The following is a 6,032-nucleotide window of genomic DNA, read 5'->3' as shown; positions in this document are numbered from 1 at the left end:
CCCTATTCAAGGGTCCTAAATCACAAGATTACAACTGTGTGAAGTGGAAAGTGGGGTCATGGCTGCTGCCCCCATCTTCCCACTGCCCACACACTGAAGAGGGGAGGCTGCCTGTCATCCACAGTGCCCTCTGATGACTTGGAATCTGCATTGCATGCAATTCGAAATTACAGTGGTATCTCGGTTTTCAAACGTAATATGTTCTGGAAGACTGTTCAAGTTCTGAAACGTTCGAAAACAGAAAACTCAATAGCCAACAGCCAGGCCTTAGGATCTTGCACTCAGTGGAAGCCACGTGGCATGTTCGACTTCCGAGGCATTTACTTCCGGGTTTACGGCGTTCGAAAACTGAAATGTTCGTCAATGGAGATGTTTGGAAACTAAGGTACCAGTGTATTGTGGTGGGGAACCCAAGTGTGTAGAGCAGGCTCTCTGCTTCTGACTCCCTCCAAAGTGCAAACAGTGGCAGAGGTGCCAACTTGAATAAAATACTGGGGAGGGGGAGCAGGTAAGCCCCGCCCTAGATAATCGATCACATAATGTGGTGCAGGCACACCCTTTGAATGGAAACGCCCATCAAAGATTTTATGGGGGGGCGGCAAAGCCCCCTCGGCCCCTAGGAGTTGACTCCTATGACCAGTGGGGAGTTAGGAGATGTGACAGTAATGGCCCCAACTTTCCTAATTTACTATTTGCACATTCTGGAAACAATTGAAGACATTTTTGTTCCGATAAGCTCTGATAAGGCCTTGGGTGTCCATTTTGAATTGTTTTTCAAATTCACATTCTGTGGTTTTTAACCGGGCTTTTAAAAGCCGTTTTTATTATATTTTCTGCATGCTCTCACACACATAGTGATTTATAACATCTGGGCAAGGCTATTCTCCAATAACAGTATTTGTGAATTGATTTTTACCAGTATGTGTTGGACAATGAACTGGAATAAATGCATCTCAAAGTGATCCATGAAAACCTAATTTTCCTAAAGAGTATTGGCTCAGTATGGATTTTTCCAATGAATCAATTTTGTGTTGGGAACTATATTGGCCAACTAATTCTTCCTGATTGATCAACTAATTCCTTCTGATGGTATCTTGAATATATCTTGAAAACGTTAATAAACATTGGGGGAAAAGATTATTCAGCAAACATGGGCCACCTTCATGTCAATGGACTAAGTGTCGCATCACTCTCCTACACTAGACTTTCTTGAGCACTCAACTTCTGTGCAATAGAAAACCCAACCTCTGGATCAACAAACATGGGCTTGTGCCAAGCCACTGTTTTTATTATTTAAACTGCCACAGTTCTGTGACATCACCAGTGCTGAGTGCAGCTCACCATCACAGATAACTAATGTAGTGTAATAATGATTATAGGTTGGGAAAGTGGTTTGTTTTTTTTACAAAATAATTCTTGTTCATTGTAAGACAAATAGCTGAGTCTGATCAACATAAGCATAAAGCCAACCTGGTGTCTGAATGCAGTGGCGGATTGGATGATGGACACTAAACTGTGCTTGAATTCTGGGGAAATGGGGGCTCTTTGGGTTGGTCACTCCCATGTCTGGGAGATTAGCCTGTTTTGGACAGGGTCACACTCCTCTGAAGGAGCAAGGATGGAGCTTGGGGGGTATTCCTGGATACTTCTTTTTCACTAGAGGCCAATGGCATGCCTTTTACTGGCTTTGTCTGGCTTGCCAGCTATAGCTGTTCCTGGACAGGTGCAGCCTGACCACTGTAGTCCAGGTGCTGGTAACCCCAAGGCTGGACTACTACCATGCAATCTTTGAAGCTGCCCTTGGAGCTTGTCTGGAGACTCCAACTGGTGCAGAATGCTGCTAACCTGCAGCTCCATTGTTACACCGTCCACATTGGCTGCCCATTTACTACTGAGCCAGGTTCAAGGGACCTTGGGGACCTCCTGAACCCTTCCTTTCCAGCTCCAATCAACTGCAGGAGTGTTGCTGACTGTCCCCCTCAGTCAGCAAGGCTCATTTGATTCTGACAGCAACAAGAAACAGCCTTTAGTGCATATTTGAAGTAAACAAAAGGTGATTGTTAATCTAATGAAATCAAGAGGCTTATATTTGACATTTCAGTTTCTGGTCTGTGTTGTTTGGGATATAAATTAGGAGAAAAATACATGCATTTTGTTTTCCTAAAAAGGAGGAGCATGAGGCCTGTTTGCTCTCTTGAGAGCTTGAACATAAAGCAGACTGTCTTGCAAAGCAAAACCTTTAACTAGAGTCTATGAAAGCCGATTTTAGGTGATGACTGGTACTTTAGAGGATACAGATTTAAACAAAACAGAAAAGACTCCAGCTCTTTGCAACAGTGGATTCAATTTTCTCAGGGAAAGATTCCAGCAGGGCAGGGAAGCCATTACATGGATCATCTTCTTTCATCCCCTTGCATAAACTTAATACTCTGAGATTGCAGCTTTTAAGATTATTTTAGTAATTTCCATTTTTCAATGTCATGCAGCATTTCTTTGAGGAAGAATTTCTTCTGTGAGCTTGCACTAAATTGAGTTTAAGATTTTACAATAATACCACACATTTCACTTACTCATTCCATTTTGATTCATTAAGGGTGCTTCAGGAAAATGTTGTCTAGCTTTAGATAATATATTGAGGTTGGTGTGTTGTTGTTTTTTTGGTACAGTGGTACCTCGGGTTAAGTACTTAATTCATTCTGGAGGTCCGTACTTAACCTGAAACTGTTCTTAACCTGAAGCACCACTTTAGCTAATGGGGCTTCCTGCTGCTGCTGCGCCGCCAGAGCACGATTTCTGTTCTCATCCTGAAGCAAAGTTCTTAACCTGAAGCACTATTTCTGGGTTAGCGGAGTCTGTAACCTGAAGGCATATGTAACCTGAAGTGTATGTAACCCGAGGTACCACTGTATTTTGTATTTTGTGTTCTCATGTTTATGTCGTGAACTGCCATGTGATCTTTGGATGTAGGGTGATATACAAATTTAGCAAATAAAATAAACAATTTGGGATGTTTGCTTTGGGATCATCAGTACACAGTAGCTATTCAGAAATAAGACTGAACCCTATAACCATAGAGCAAGCTTGGTAAGTTGTGAAAGGCAATATCAATTCATTTTGCTTATCAACCAATATGTTGATCAACTCTAGCTCTAAAATTCTAAGCAACACACTGCTCACCACAAGCCCCTCCATTATGTACCAGTGTCATTGTATCTGGTGGGCAGTCATTTGAGGTCCCCTTGGCTGTAGGGTCCAGACTTGGATCCTGGAAACCACTCCAGCTGGACCACTGCTTAGGAAGAAGGACAGTGTGAGCTAACCAGCCTATGCGTTTATTGTTTCAGAGAGCTAGATATCAAAGTATGCACTCTCTAGCAAAGAAAACCTGTCCTCCATTTTTAATAGGTGTGAATCCCAGTTGAGGAATTAAAGTGACAAAACATTCAGAAGCGTTAAATCTTCCTAAATATAGGCGTACTTTCCCATTATCTAGGTTCAGTGTTTTACCTTCTGTACAACTCCAATAAAGATTTCAGGGTATCCCTTTGGATTATGTTTATGTCCTAGCAGGATTGAAAATGCTGTGTCTGACATGCATTGGCAGTTTTACACAGAGAGTAGATAAAACATATTGCTAGATTTAAGGAAATTATTGCATGAGTTAATTGGATGTTTTATTTCTATCAGTGACAGGTATCAGTCCTTACGTGTAAGCACACAAATGTGCAAGTAAGCATGTGCTATTGTATTATACTACTGGGTATACTTGTAAGTAAACATGTGTAATTGTATTATAGATAAGCTACGTGAATGTCATTGCTCTCTGCAATTATACACACATCTGGCTATCTGACATCTGGTCAGGCAACCAGGCAAGTTGTGTCATAGAAGGGAGCAAACATATGGTAATCTAGAAAATAGCCCATAAAGAGAAGGCAGCAGCATCTCCCTTGGGGCATGCATGACAAAGGAAATAGCATCTGACTTCTTTTTTCAAGATCAATTTATATTTCCAAACTGAAACACAGATCCTAGTTACTCCTGAGAGCAAACACTTAAGAAATATTTAGTGCTAAGTTCTGACTACAAAGTTTGCTTTAATGGTTTCATTATTACCTGCCGATGTGGCAGAGCAAACGCTTTCCACAGCAACAAGTCAATAACAATAATTCCATATATTTTAATGAGGAGCTTTTGTGATCTTGGCAGATATTTGCTTAAGACTTCAGAGTGTTACATTGACTATCTCATAATGTTTAAGAGCTCAGAGAGCATTTTATTTTAGTCTTTGCTTCCGAAACAGAAGGCCAGACTTCATATTTTCCGTAAGGCAATTAAGCAGTCATTCCAGTCATAGCTGCTAGACCAAGGAATTACGAAATGCATACCATAACGTTGGTGAGAATTAAAGAAACTGTTTCTATGTGCTCAAATGCCTGCTATTAGCAGCTATCAAACTGGGACTGCAGATGGCAAAAGTTTCCTTTGATATTTTTTTTCCTACGTGAAAGTAGGTCTCCTGGTCTTAAAAATATAAAAGTCAGTTCAAAGTTATTAAGCTTAACAAGAGACGTCTAGCTGAATGCAAACTCAGAAAGATTTATTACCACTTTTAACCAAGAGGTCAGGAGCCTGTGACCCTTCAAGTGTTGTTGGACTCCAACTCCCATAAGACCCAGCTGCCATTGTCAATGTTCGGGGTAATGGGAGTTGTAGTTCATCAACATCTGGAGGGCCATTGGTTCACCATCTTCTTTTTAACTTCTCCCTCTGCCATAGAGCTTAAGAAGCTGTTTGATACCAGGTCATACCCATGAAGGCAAGTATTGCCTATGCTGAACAACAGCAGTTCTGCAGCCTGTGACACAAAGGTCTTTCATATTACCTTCTACCTGATCCTTCTTTTTAAAAAGACTGGAGATGCTATCAATTGAACTTGGTACCTGCATACACTCCATCACTGAGCTATGGTCCTTCCCATTGTTACATTAATCATATGTGGTACCTTCCCCCCTCTCCCCATTGTCAACAGATTAGGAGGGGGTGCAGGCAAACGGTCTACCCAGTCATTCTTACCTTTGAGCCAGTTGCCAGACATTTCTGTTTCTGTTTCTGAAACAGTTTCCTCCCACCGGGATCTTTGCTACACTGGAAATTCCATATATGTGCCATGGTACAAGGAATACACAGTCTGCCGGACTGAAATCCAGTAGTGTCCAATGTGCTAACTCTGACCTCATCACCACCCTGCCTTCCCTTAGCTCTTCCCTGTTAAGCTGTAGCAATGCTGGTTCTGGGTGAGGCAGATGATCTGTGGCTCTAACTCACCACACCACCCATTCCTCCAAGAGGCTTGTGATGAGTTGGCACTGAGATATAGGAGACGGGGGGTTTGGCACAGAGACTGCTTTCGTTGTTTTGGATCATCGTGTTCTGGAGCTAGACAGGGCAGCAAGACGGTGTTGACTGTCTTTGTCCTCTCAGCTTGACAGGTTATGTTGGCTTTCTATCCGCCTATTGAACAGGCCTTGTTATGGCATTTGCAATAATTTTTTTTTTTTAATAAATGGGGAAAGTGTTACAAGACAAAAAAACCCACAAAACCCTAGTTTAAAAGCAAAACAGCAGCCCTTCACCACCCATTTGGGTATAATTCTCTATTTTGTGCTACGAAAAAGATATATATCCTTAGTGACCAACAGTGCAATGTTTCAATCACAGGATAATGTACAGCCCACATATTTGTGTTCTGATTTTTTTATGGCAGCTCTTTTAAGCTGTTTTCCAAAGGTGACAAGGGAGGCACGGTTTTGCTAAATTTGGGGGGGGGCATGAAGAAGAGGCTAGCGCATTTTATTAAGGCTCCAGATCCTCCCCACTCTCAAATTCAAGCCCTGCCACTGATGATGTCTAGCAGGTTCACATCAAATATTGTTAACAATCTGCCTACCCTTCTATCGCCAAAGGCATTCAATGTACTTTTAAGCAACATGGAAAAATCAAGCTTTTAATTTATGTTTAATGGTGCATGG

The sequence above is a fragment of the Podarcis filfolensis genome, assembly GCF_964270895.1.
Source record: "Podarcis filfolensis genome assembly, chromosome: 4".
Lineage (NCBI taxonomy): Eukaryota > Metazoa > Chordata > Lepidosauria > Squamata > Lacertidae > Podarcis > Podarcis filfolensis.
Note: the sequence above shows the minus strand (reverse complement) of the source record.